The sequence below is a fragment of the Suncus etruscus genome, chromosome 12, assembly GCF_024139225.1.
Source record: "Suncus etruscus isolate mSunEtr1 chromosome 12, mSunEtr1.pri.cur, whole genome shotgun sequence".
NCBI lineage: Eukaryota > Metazoa > Chordata > Mammalia > Eulipotyphla > Soricidae > Suncus > Suncus etruscus.
Genome location: NC_064859.1, coordinates 85,485,086 through 85,499,164, shown reverse-complemented (window position 1 = coordinate 85,499,164; position 14,079 = coordinate 85,485,086).

The following is a 14,079-nucleotide window of genomic DNA, read 5'->3' as shown; positions in this document are numbered from 1 at the left end:
GAGTCAGGCATATGAGTGTGGGGTCAACTTTGGAAGCCCAGCAGTAGCCTGAGCCATGGAAGAAAAATCTCCTGGCCTGGGTAGGGAGGCTGGGAGGAGCCAGAGCACATTTGTGAGCAAAGGAGTGACTGAGACTAAGAGTCCTGCCAGCCCAGAGGCCAGCTCTGGAGAGACTGGGGAGGAGGACAGGAGGCTTTAAAGCTCCCTTGTTCCTGTCTTGAAAGTCACTCAGTCCCGGCAGAGAGAGCTTCCAGGAAAGGGCAGGTGAGGCTATTCGGACACCCTTAGGGTGGCTGTCAGTTGGGTCCAGCCTGGCCTGGGAGGACCTCTGAGGCCATGTAGACTCTGGCCAGTACCGCAGAAACACAGAACGGTGCTAAGTTGAGCAGCTCCAAGGGCAGCTATCTGGTGGGTCCAGACAGAGGTGAGCCTTGACTCAGTGCCCACCTGAATTAATATCATAATCCACAATGAGCTTGAGAATGAGGGTCTGAGCAATAAAATAATGAGGAGGGCACTTGCTTTGCACACAGCTAACCTAGATTCAATCTCTGGCACCATATATGAAATTGTCCAAGCACCACTAGGATAATACCAGAGCACAGAGGCAGGAGTAAACCCTGAGCGCTACAGGAAGTGGTCCGACATCACAAACAGCAACAAGAGTTTCATAACTTCATTACTTCAGCAAAGACCCTTCTTCTAAATAAGGTCATTTACAGGAACATCAAGACAGAGCCTGGTGGAAATCCTCCTTACTAGCCAAGCCCTGTCACCCCCTGGAGTTCCTTCTTTATCCTTAAAAGGGGGATCAAGGTGAACACAGAGGACTGCTATGAGAATGGTGTATAGTATTTGGTGCCCAACACTGAAGACCGAGGTGATAATGAAATCTTGACTCAGGGTTTGCTGAAGGATGGGATTTGCCCAGGTCACACAGCCGCCTAATGTTCAAGTCAAACCTGAAGCTGACATCCATGGTCCAGCAAGGCGACCCTCTGCCAGACACCCCCTAAATGAATTTGGCCTTCACATCATTGACAGCTTTCTCAATAGCCCCTCATACACATCTGTCTGTCCCTGGAGATGGCAGGTGATCAGAAAGATGGGGACTCCTTGGGGGGAGACTCTGGACTAATGGGGGGCTAAAAAGGTGGAATTAGAATTAGAGCATAGCCTGAGTGATTCACACACAGGAGCTCAAATCCGGTGGCTCCTGGAAGAAGTTAATGGTCACAAAGCAACCACTGGGGTGGCTGACTGGGGGTTCTGCCTGTCTGCCCACTGGGGCATCAGTTCAAACCTCCTTCCCCATGGGACAGGAGGACCTTTCATTCAGGGTGGCTCATCCCAGCTCAGAGAGGCAAATCTTTTGCCTCTTCAAGGGGATAGGATGTCTCCAGAATGACAGGGCTGGATACAAGCGAAGAGGTGGGGTTCATTTCTCCCGATTCAACTCTTTGAAATCTGATCTCTCCTCCTTCCAAAGACACCAGAGACTTTGATCTTTCATTCTCCATGCCATCTGCCTGGGGCTCCTGCCAGCTTTCACAGGTGGGCTACTTTCCCAGAACAGTTGCCACTTAGAGTGACAGTGGGCCAAAAGGACACCTGCCTCAGACAAGACAAGAACAAATGGTTCTGGGTGCTGGGGAACCTGGTATGGTTTATTCCTGAGTAGGAGATCAAGGCCTCCCTCCCCTGAAGGGTAAAGGCAGAGAAAGACCTGGAAGGGGGTCCCAGCCAAATCCTCAGGACACTCATCATGAAACAAATTATTACCCAAGAAGGAAGTGGGGGGCAGCACAGGAAAGTATTGATTTCATTCTAGCAAAATATAAAAATATTCTTGTAGTAAAAGAAGTAAAGGAAAACAAAGGAGAGAGAATAGACACTCCCTCTACACACACACACACACACACACACACACACACACACACACACACACACAGCAGGTACAAGGAAAGAGCTGGGCTGTGACCCAGTGGAAACACACAGGCATAAAGCCTTCCACCCCACTTGTGATGAAAGTTTCTGCAATAGAAGTGGGGGGGACAAAGGAGAGATAGTAGACACCCCCTCTACACACACACACACACACACACACACACACACACATGAATGCACACACACACAGCAGGCATACGGAAAGAGCTGGGCTGTGAGCCAGTGGGAACTCACAGGCAAAAAACCTTCCACCCCACTTGGGGTGTGGAGTTGGAGTCCAGGGGATCTCAGAGACCCATGGCTTAAGCTCGTGGGGAGAAAGACTGGCCACCTCAGGGGATGAGCAAATTTCCCCGAGATTCCTAATCAGTGGACAGCACCTAAGTGACCTCTGGGAGCAGGAACAGGCCCCAGACCTAGCTTCTGGATTGAACGTGGACTTGGAGTCAGTGTGGGTCTGTCATTTGAGAACTGGAAGCACTTTCTTTCTTTTTTTTTTTTTTTTTTGGTTTTTGGGCCACACCCTGTGACGCTCAGGGGTTACTCCTGGCTATGCTCCTGGCTTCTTGGGGGACCATATGGGACGCCGGGGGATCGAACCGCGGTCTGTCCTAGGCTAGCGCAGGCAAGGCAGGCACCTTACCTCCAGCGCCACCGCCCGGCCCCTGGAAGCACTTTCTTTTGGGGTTCTGCAACCCTCTTCCCAGGCAAGGTCTACGGGGTCTTTGTGAGACCCTGGGGGAGAAATTTGGTGGGGAGACAGAGAAGCCCTAAAGCCACACCCACCTCAATGCCCAGAATCCCTTCTCTACTACAAGTCTCTTCTACCCTGGCCAACCCTCAAACTCAACATAGCTTATTGGCTAAATAAACTCAATAGTTGCTCTAAGCAGACAGAGCCTTTCTCCTGAAGTCAACTCACATGGAAGAACCTCCAAGAGACCCTCCTTGTCAATCTTTGTCAAGAGAGGTCCTGGCTCTGGCTATAGTGACAACTACAGTCTTCATCAAAGGTGACTCAGGCTGAAAATTCCGTTGTATCTGTTTTGATGATTCATGCCAAATTTCACCATGGACCCAAGCTGGACAGGGCTCTTTGGAGACTAGGGAAGACATCCTTTTCTATGAACAATCACGATCCAAGAAGCTTTTTAAGTCATTGAAGGGTGGATTCTAGATTTCCATGCAGCACATTCATTAAAAAATGCATTCACCCCTCTACTCATTTTAAGAACTTCCTCTCCCAATGGTAGCTGATTATGTCAGTGTAGTTTGCAAGATCCTACACCCTCCACCTCCCGACCATGATAGCCACATCCTGGGTACCATTTGTGTTGAATTCATCACTGGGCCCACATCAACCAAATTTATTAGCTCCAATGCACCTTAGCACAGAACACTTTTCCTCTTTGTCATTTTTAAAAAAAAACTCTGCTTCAACTAGCTTGAACTTCAGCTCCTCAGTATCACCATAGAGGACTCAGTGAAGACAGCATCCCTCTGGGAGCTGTTTCTCTTGCTCTGTGACATGATGGACCATTATGAAAGGATGAATGGATAATGAAAGAAGGAAATGGAACTACATATGCTTGACTTCCCACAGCTAAGCTAAGTGCTCCAAACGTATGAGAATATCAAATATATATAAGTGTATTAGACCATTGAAGGAATGGTGTATGGAATAGACATTTGAGTCTCTTCATCTAACAAAATAAACAAAAACCCCTAAACTAGCATTGGCATAATAATAAGCATAGGATTCATTGGCTGATGTGGTGTCACCTACATCCAGGACCCCTTCTCTACTTCTGTTCTCTTTGATCTTGGCCAACTTCAAACTCAACCCAACTCAATGGCTGAGTCCACTGACCCACCTCATCCAGGGATTTGGCAGAGACCCAAATATCTCTTCAGCATGTGAAAATCCCTTCTGAAACTCAACAGAATAGGCAATTTTCAGAGTCTTCTGCTTGTCTGGGAATCTTATTGGTTGGGACAAGGGTCCAGCAGCAGGCGGTGAAATGCTATCAATGGTAAAGTCCCCTTATGAAGAAGAGAGAGGTTCCCCCTAACCGCTCCTGTCCTTTCCTCAACTAGGCCAGGAGGCGAGTCCAAGTTGGCTTCCTACTTTCTCTGCCCTGCAAGGAGAAGGGTGGCTGGTCTGCAGCTGGAAGGGAAACAAAGGCTGTTTTCATGAAAGGCTGCACTCACTGTTCAAAGAGGACGAAACCCCACTTGTGAAATGAGCCATTGTGGGAAAGAGCTGAAATGTGACATCTTTCTTTTCATCTCTTCTGCTTCCTTCTGCAACTTCAGATTTCAAGGTGGAGGCTGGGTCTGGAGGTGGGCTTAAAATGAAAGAGAACATGATACCCACAGGGTCCTTTCTACTCTCCATTCTCACTAATTCCCACAATGCTTGTGTTTGAAAGCAAAGTGTGTAGAAAATCCCCAGAAACCCAGCAGAGGGTCTCAGACTAGTCTTCCTGTAGATACACACAGTGTCTTGAAGGGCAGGGAACCAGCTGAGGACAGAGGCCCTTTCAGGAGTCTCTAGCAGGCTCTGAACCAGCCCAAAAGCCACTTTGTGAAACTGCAGCTCAGTCAGTACTAAGGGCTGGGCCAGGGTCTATAACAAGAAGCCTGTCTTTTGCCTGAGGAAGCTGGGCCCCTGTCTTCCATCCTGAAAGTCACTGTGGAAACTCCAGGGCTTCTCATCTCTTGCCCCACACAGCTGAGTAGAAGTCACAGTGTGTGGGGAAGGAGCCAGAGGAGCATCACATTAGATTCCCAAGCTCATCCAGGACCAAAGGTGGTTGGTTCAAATCCCAGTGTCCCATTTGGTCCCCTGTGCCTGCCAGGAGTTATTTCTGAGCAGACAGCTAGGAGTAACTCCTGAGCACCACCGGGTGTGGCCCAAAAACAAAACAACAACAACAACAACAAAAATAAAGATTCCCAAGCTCAACCCCTTATAAATCTGAGACACCCTCAAACAGCTCAGTTTTTTTCTCCATCTCTTTGCCACCAACGACCACAGAGAAAAATTCTAGAAAAGTGGGTATGAGGGCATTTTACGCTGTTCTCTCACCTTCTCTGAGGGCTCTGGTCCATTCCTGGGAAAGTCAAGCATGAAATTATGGAAAATAAAGTCATGTGGATCACCCCATGTCCCCAAGTCATGACTCCAACATACCTGGTGTGAGGGTGTCCAGGTGAGAAGAAAGGAGGCCTTGGCAGTGTTGGCACCCAATGCCAGTGTCCTGGGGGACCTTGGGCTCTCAACAAAAGCAGCTCTCTATTAGCTGCTGGATCATAACACCAGGAACCCCACTCTGGGGTTACAACTTGGGGTGGAGTCAGTCAGGACTGATGGTTCAGGAGGGACTGTTAGTTTGTCTGGGCCTTGACTGCCTTCAGACTGTTAGTACCCCCCACCCCAAATTGCTTCTAGGGGAGTGAGTCAATGAAACCACACTTCTGTGGATACCTAGAGAGCTGCCCCAGAGCCCTCACACTTGCCCAGAAACAGTCAGTGCACAGCGACCACACTAGGCCCCTCCACCCTCTCCAGGGTCTTCCCTCACTTGCCCTGACCCTTCTCTCCTAGTAATCTGCATTGTCATCTGCTGAGTGTCATTTCCTACACAAGAAGCTGTTCTGATTCACTATTTTCAGAAGATAAAGGCCTGTGACTACATCTGCTGAGAGAAAGTGAGAGGCAGAGGGACTTGGTGACAGACAGGCAGACTGATTTCCAAAGGCCCTCTCATATTCACAGTTGCTGAAGAAAACATAACACAGGCCTGATTTAAAGAGATCCCTGTGGCAGTCCCAGTTTATTCTGGAAAAAAAAAAACAAAACCAAGCACCTAAAAATTGCCAGACACTCTTCTGAGGACTGAGTACCCAGCAGTTAGCACAGCAAACAAGAGGCCCCACGGCGCTGGCCCTTCAGAAGAAGTGGACAAAGAGGAGAGGGAGAAGAATATCAGATGAAGCAGGTCATTTTAGAAAGGAGATGAAATATAAAGCACATGTACTAAAACACAATTGCCCAGGGCTGAAGAGATAGTTCAGCAGGCAGGACACTAGCCTTACGTTCAGTCAACCCCAGATCAATTATCAATACCATACACAGTCCCCTTTGTACCACCAGTTGTGATCCCTAAACACAGTCAGGAATAAGTTCTGAACACTGCTGGGTATGGCCACAATCCCCTGCCCCCAATAAAAACCCTACAATCATCTTTTAGTTGGCATCAAGAAGCATCTCCTTACATTGAGACAATTTCTACCAGACAATTGTGCCTTAGTAAAGCTGGGGGTGGAGGAAACAGGCGATAAGATAGAGCAGAACTGGTTGGACAGTTGGAAAAATGCTTTAGAAGTGGCTAATGGGAGCAGATCTTCCAGAAGAGATGAGCGTTGAGATGTGCCCTAAATAATATTTGGCTTCACCACCCACAGACCATCTATCAGACTTGCTGATAGATCAGCAAGCAGCAAAAACCCTGAGCATGGAACATGCGACTTGTGTTGCAAAACTGAGGAGCAGAAACAAGGAAGTGGGCTGACAGAATAGGTGAAAAAGGAAGAATGAAGGTCAGTGGTCAGAGTGGGAACAGGCCCTCCAGAGCAGGTTAATGTTAGTGCCTGGAGATCGTTTGGATTTTGTTTTAAATATGGTGAAAAGCAATTAGTGAATAGGGTTTTTGGGGGGGTATTTTGGATTTTATTTTTTATTTTGGAGCCATATCCAGCAGTGCTCAGGGGCTACTCCTGGCTATGCACTCAGAAGTTACTCCTGGCTCAGAGGACCATATGGGATGCCAAGGATCAAACCCGGGTTGGCCATGTGCAAGGCAAAGGCTCTGCCCACTATGCTATATAAATCCAGCCCCCATTAGTGGGTAGATTTTACACTGCTGCATAATTTTTTAGTCTTGAATCTGAGTTAGTCTTTCTGAAAAAGGAAGCCTGGTGCTGGATGGTGTTTAGATGCTGGGAAGAGACACAAATCAGACACACTCAGAGGCAGCTAAGTGAGAGGGCTCTGGGGGAGGGAAACTGAGTCCTCAGCATAAATAGTCAGATCTAGATTGTACTGAGAGACAAGTACTGAAACTGTACTGGAAGTTGCTGAGGGTCAGATTTGTAAAATGGGGCTAGAGGCAGGTTCCACCCAAAATTTATATCTGGAACCTGAAAAGATACTAGTTTGCCTTGCACATGACTAACCTGGATTTATTCCCCAGTGCCACAGATACAGATAATTCCCCTGAGCCCTGAGCTCTGCCAGGATTGATCCCTGAGCACAGAGCCAGGAATAAGCCCTGAACACTGCCAGGTATTGTCCCCCAAAAATAATAAAAATAAAACAAAAATAAAAACAAAAATTCACATCTGCCTAGATCCTCAGATGAAATCTCATTTGCAGCAGGGTCTTTGCAGATGAAATGAGATCATAGTGGGTCTCCACCTGGTTCCCAGGTGCCACCACTGGGAGAAGCCAGACCAGGCCTTAACTGCTTTGCTTTGATAAGTGAGGAGCATGTTGCCCACTCCCATTGCATTTCTTTACCAGAGAGGCGTCACTCCACGAGGCCACTGACCACTAGCTGCTTTGCCTGAGGGGAGGGTGGGAAAGAAGCTGCTGCCTCATTAGCCTGGAGAATGGGCTGTAGCATTAGCGATGCACCTCGGGGTAATTCTGACCTTGGCTCTTGTCTCTCCGCGCTCATCACTTTTCAGAATTCCTCCTTCCCAGACATGATCTCAATCTAACTTTTACTCAGTCCCACTTTACAGGTGAAGGAATGAAAGCCCTGAGCTCCCTGGTATTTGCCCAGCCACAGAAGAGCAGGATGGAGCCAGCCTTTGGATGGTTCCTGGGCTGCCAGCTCTGCCCACAGCATGCCCAATTAAATACACGAAGCAGCTAATCCTCAAAGACAGGTCATTGTTCCTGGCATAAAACCGTGCAGGGAGGCAGGGAGGACCATGGGCGAGCTCCTAACTGCTTCTTAAATACCAAACAACGGAAAAGCAGGGCGACAACCCCACACTGTTCATCAGAGAACAGAGTTCTGGCATTTTCTGCCGCTTGGTAGACTAATTGCTTAATTGAATTAATGCAAATCAAGAACTGAATTGCCGATGAAATGGGGCAACTTGGCAGGTCAGAAAAGCAAAGGCAGAAGATGCAGCAGCAAAGATCTTGGGAACCCCCATCAGGCTGTGCAGTCCTTCACCTGGGGTGACTCTGGGCTTCTGGCTGGCAGGGAGACTGCAGAAGGTTTTGTCAGGGCTGTGGAGCCCTAAGCCATTGCCCAGCTGCTCCCAACCCTTTACATGTGCTCCTCTGGGGCCAAAAGGGTAACCCACTCAGTAAGGGGTGCAATGAGAGGCGAGTGAAGCACAGCCCCCCAACTCTTTTCATTCCGTTCACCTAAAAGCTGCCCCTTTTTGGCCCACACAGCTTAAAGGCAAGAAGGGAACTGGAAACAGGTTTTTCATCTCACCTGGCAGTGTCTGAAATATGATTAGAATCTGCTATTCATGGCAATGAGTTTATTCCCTAGTCAGACCAACCAACCTCTTTTCTTTGATGGGCAGGTGTTCAGACAAAAGATTCCTGAGCTCCCAGTCAAACCAGCTCTCTCTCTCTTTCTTTCTCCTCACTCTTTTCACTCTCTCCCTATTTTCCTTTCTCTTCCTCTCTTTTTCTCTCCTCTCTCTCCCTCCTCTTCCCCTCTCCCTATTTCCCTATCTCTCCCTCTCTCATCCCCTCTCTCTCCTCTCACCCCCTTTTACCTTTTCTGTCTCCATCTTTCCACCACTTCCCCTTCTTTCTCCTCTCTCTTCTCTCTCTCTCTCTCTCTCTCTCTCTCTCTCTCTCTCTCTCTCTCTCTCTCTCTCTCTCTCTCTCTCTCTCTCCCCTGCACCCCTCCCCAATTTACCTTATCTGCCTTTCTGAACCTCTGAGACAATCTGACCTTCATGGATTCTGGCTACAATGCAATCTGGCTTTATGGAAAGACAGTGCCTGGGGTGCAGGCTTTGGGGTGAAGTACAATGAAGATCCTATCTTGATTCTGTCCACTACTAGCTCTGTGACCTAAAGCAAGTTACTTAGCCTCTCTGAACCCCATTTACACAGAGAAAAAGCTAGTCACAAAGTGGCTTGAAAATTCAGGTAGGTGCAAATGATGCTGTTAACCCAGGGTCCCTGGCAGAAAGAAGCTTGAGAAATATGGCACTCTGATTTTATTGAATGACAAAGCATTAAAATCATTTTAGGGCTTGTCCCTGACTCAATTAAATTACATGATCTATTTCATTTGGCACATGAGTAGAAATTGAGATAAATGAAAGAAATACTCAGTTCCCCTAAATCTGGCATGGAGTCACCAGATTCGGAATTCAAAGTAAACTAATTTGGGATGGGGGATGCTCAGGGGATATTTCTGATTCTGCACTTAAAAATTGCTCCTGGTAATGCTGGGGATGCTAGGGATCTAACCCAAGTCAGCCAAGCAGCAAGCAAGGTAAGTGCTCTACCTGCTGTACTGTTGCTTCAGTCCCAGTTATTCTAGAAACAGCTTGTCCTGAGTGTTCTGAGAAAAAGAGCAGGGAGCCTGGGTGAGGGCAGCCTGACCCAGCTTTCTGCTGTATGTGGGGCTCTGTGGGGTCCAATGGAGACAGGGCTGGTCGAGGCTGCAGAAGTGGGCTCTTGCTGACAGCATAGACCAATCAGCAGGGACCTTTCCTAGCACTGCCATCAGAAGAGCCAGACAGAGCTGTGGTTCTTATCATTTGTGGGTGTGATCTTAGAGCCCACTTTCCTGGTGGTCAGTGAGAGTGATGGTCTTCTCAAGCACTTATTTTCCACCTCTTTCACCTTTCCTGTAAACATCTCTTACCCATTCTCTAATTGGAGTGTTTGCGGCTTTTCTTTTTAAACTGTTGTATTTTGGGAGGCCCTTATAGAGTCTAAATATTAGTCTTTCTTTGGTTGTGTCATTTGCAAATATTTTCCCCAGTTTGTCTTTTGTCTTTTGTCTTTTGACCATCTTAAGAGACTCTTTCTTAGAGCCAACGTTCTACATTTTGATGTGATCCATGCTGCCCATTTTTCCTGCCTTGGATGAGACTTCCAAGTCTCAACACTCTTGACCAAGCCCTAGGTCAAAGGTTTAGCCTATTTTTTGTTTTGTTTTGCTTTTTGTTCATGGGGTGGGGAGGGCACATTCAGCTGTGTAAAGGGTTTAGTCCTGACTCTCTGCTCAGGAATCATTCATGGTGGAACTCAGGGGACCAGATGTGGTGTCAGGGTTCCAATATGGATTGGCCATACTCAAGACAAGTGCCTTGTCCTCTGTACTATCTTTCTAGCCCTTAGTCTATTTTATTTAAATGAGTGATAGAGACTCTTTAAATGTGATCCTCATGACTTAAAGTGAGGATCACAAAAAATGATGACAACAGTAAAGCTTTTTGCAGGTAGGTGAATCCAAGATGCTTCTGGCTACAGCTGCCCAAGTTGCATTGGTCAAGAGAAAAGGGGTGATAGATTACTATTAGAAGTTCTTGTTTTGTTTACATACACACACACACCTCCCTTCACTGCTATTGCAGTTGCTTCCATGAATCATACATATGCCTAGCTGTGTCTTGGAAACATTTCAACTGTTACACACACACACACACACACACACACACACACACACCTTTTAGTAGCAGAGCTCACTAGGGATGGTGACTTGTTTAACGATGGCCAGTACTGAAAGCTGACTATCCCCTTCTGAGATAGTTTAGGAGTTTAGGGGGAGTCATTGAGGTTCTCTAGTCATCAGACCTATAGCCCATCTGATGACCCACACAGGGTCCTGAATGAAATGGAAACAGAATGATTCATGGATTTTTTTTATTGATTCAAGGATTTTTAGCTTTTTCTCTCCAAAGGCATTTCAGTATTGTACTTGTGCATTTTGTAAAGATTTTTTAAAAAATCTTTGTTAGTCATCTCCCCCACTCAACACCCTCCCTCTCCCCACAAGCAAATGAGAAGATGAAGTTTCCGGAAACCAGGACAGCTCGTTCTGCGCTCAGGCAGCTGGGATCCTGTTCCTCCTAAGTGAAGTTTAACTCATTTCCCTTCACAAAGAATTAATGTCTAATTATTCACTAATCCCTGATGGCTGCTTTACTCCAGAGTGCCAAGTCATCTCCTGTCCAGGGTCGTCATCTGGGCATTGCTTCATTTATGAGACCCTTGGTTCGTCTGGTGCTTTGGCAACATCCTGGCTAATTCAGGGAGCCCTTCCCCAGTATGAAGGCTCCACACTGGTCCCCTAGGTCTACCAGGGAGTGGGAGGTGGTGATTGGTAAGAATTGATCCTGAATTTAGCAAATGACAGACGGCAGCACCTTGCACAATAAAGGCCAGGAGGAGTCTGGTTTGCTAGCTGTTGCAGGACCAGCCTGAGCAGATCCAAACTCAGAAAGCTGGTGAGCACAAGGAGGAAGATCAAAGGCCTTAGCCAGTTTTCTCACAGGTGAATGGAGAAGCTGACGCCTGAGAAGATGCGCAGGTTGGCACTGCCAACTCTCAAGAAAAATTTATTTTTTAAGACTCTTTTTTTTTTTTTCTTTCTCTTTTTGGTATTCTAGTCACACCCAGCATGGCTCAGGGATTACTCCTGGCTCTATGCTCAAAAGTTGCTCCTAGGCAACATTCCCATATGGTCCCCCGGGATTCAAACCACCATACTTCTGCATGCAAGGCAAACACCCTACCTCCGTGCTGTCTCTCTGGCCCCAAGACTCTTAACAGTAGACAAATCCCAAATACCATAACCAAAAAAAAAAAAAAGAAAAACTTTTACTGGCCTAAAAAAAAAGTATTTATGTGATAAACTCTAGAATTTGCATGAACAACAGGTCATTCAGATTCCGTATTGCTTTTTGCAATCTACCTTGGGGCCTGGATATGGCCAAAAGGGCTGGAGAGCTCAAAGGACGCCCAGGTTAGATCCTAAGTGACGCCTGCTTCCCCACCACCAGGTGTGGGCCAAAAACAGAAGCAAAAGTCACTACCTGACCATATAAGCAAAACAAAGCACTACTCAAGCTTACACTTTGTTTGTTTTTGGACTACTCCCATTGTACCCAGGGCTTCTTCCTGCTTGTATGCTCAAAGATCACTCTCAGTGAGACTTATGAAGTGTTGGGGACCCAACCCAGGACAGCCATGTGCAAGGTAAGCACCACTGTACCAACTCTTCAGTCCTTCGATCTTACTTTTATTAAGAGTAATAAGATTTGGACCTGAAGAGATAGCACAGAGGCGTTTGCCTTGCAAGCAGCCGATCCAGGACCAAAAGTGGTTGGTTCGTATCCCAGTGTCCCATATGGTCCCCCGTGCCTGCCAGGAGCTATTTCTGAGCAGACAGCCAGGAGTAACCCCTGAGCACTGCCCGGTGTGGCCCCAAAACAAAAAACAAACAAACAAAAAAAAAAGAGTAATAAGATTGGGGCGAGAGCATTAGCACTGCGGGAGAGCATTTGCCTTGCACGCAGCTGATCCAGGACAGACCTCGGTTCAATCTTTGGCATCCCATATTGGTGCCTCCAAGCCAGGAGCAATTTCTTTTTTTGTTTTTGTTTTTGTTTTTGTTTTTGGGCCACACCCGGCGGTGCTCAGGGGTTACTCCTGGCTGTCTGCTCAGAAATAGCTCCTGGCAGGCACGGGGGACCATATGGGACACCGGGATTCGAACCAACCACCTTTGGTCCTGGATCGGCTGCTTGCAAGGCAAACGCCACTGTGCTATCTCTCCTGGCCTGCCAGGAGCAATTTCTGAGCACATAGCCAGGAGTAATCCCTGAGCATCATTGGGTGTGGCCAAAAATTAAAACAAACAAAAAAAAGTAATACGATTATTCTTATTACTGTTATTAAGAGAGATCCAGGGACCAGAGTGGTGGCACAGAGCTGTAAGGCATCTGTCTTGCTGGCACTAGCCTAGGATGGACCGAGGTTCAATCCCTGGCATCCCATATGGTCCCCCAAGCCAGGAGCTATTTCTGAGAGCATATCCAGGAGTAACCCGTGAGTGGCACTGGATGTGGCCCAAAACAAAACAAAACAAAACAAAAAAGAGTGATGCAGGACCAGAGAGATAGCATAGTGGTAGGGCATTTGCCTTGCAAGCGGCAGACCAGACGAACCTGGGTTTAATTCCTGGCATTCCATATGGCCCCACACCTGTAAGAAGTGATTTTTGAGCTCAGAGCCAGGAGTAACCCCTGAGCACCACCAGGTGTGGCCCAAAAAACCAAAAGCTAAAAAAAGGAGTAATCCAAGTTAAAACCACCCTAAGAGTGTGGGCCATATCATGGAGCACACGTCCTTCACATGCAAGAAACTGACTTTAATCCCTTGCACCACCCTTGGGGCCACTGCACCCCTGGGAATGACCCAGGTGTCGCCCAAGTGCAGTCAACATCATCTACACTGACCTGCCATTTTTTACCTACAGGTACAATAGAAAAATCTAAAACGCTACCATTATATAATTTTGGAATAGCTATGACTTTTTATTATTGGAATAAAAAAAATGCTCCTGTCCCTATGAGGTCAATAGCCAGGCAAACTGCATATGTTTTGACATTTTGCCCAAGCAGTCCTGCTTTTAAGGACTTCAGAGACTGTTGTTCCAAAGATTGCTGGCAGAATAGATCCACAAAAGGGGCCAGAGAGGTAGGGCATTTGCCTCGCATGCAGAAGGATGGTGGTTCAAATCCTGACATCCCATATGGTACCCCCAAGCCTGCCAGGAGCAATTTCTGAGCATAGAGTCAGGAGTAACCCCTGAGCACTGCTGGGTGTGACCCAAAAACCAAAAAAAAATAAAAATAAAAAGGAAAAATAAAAATAAAAGACCCACACAAAGCTGTCCATTTGACCATGAGTTGAAATGATGAAAAGCAGGACCCAACAGATATTCACCTGCAAGGGGTAAGGAATGGCTGAACTCGATCTACATGGGGACACAGTGTATAATGAGTAAGAACTACCTGCACTTACTGATATGGAGTCATCTGCTGACATGAGTGAGTGGAAAA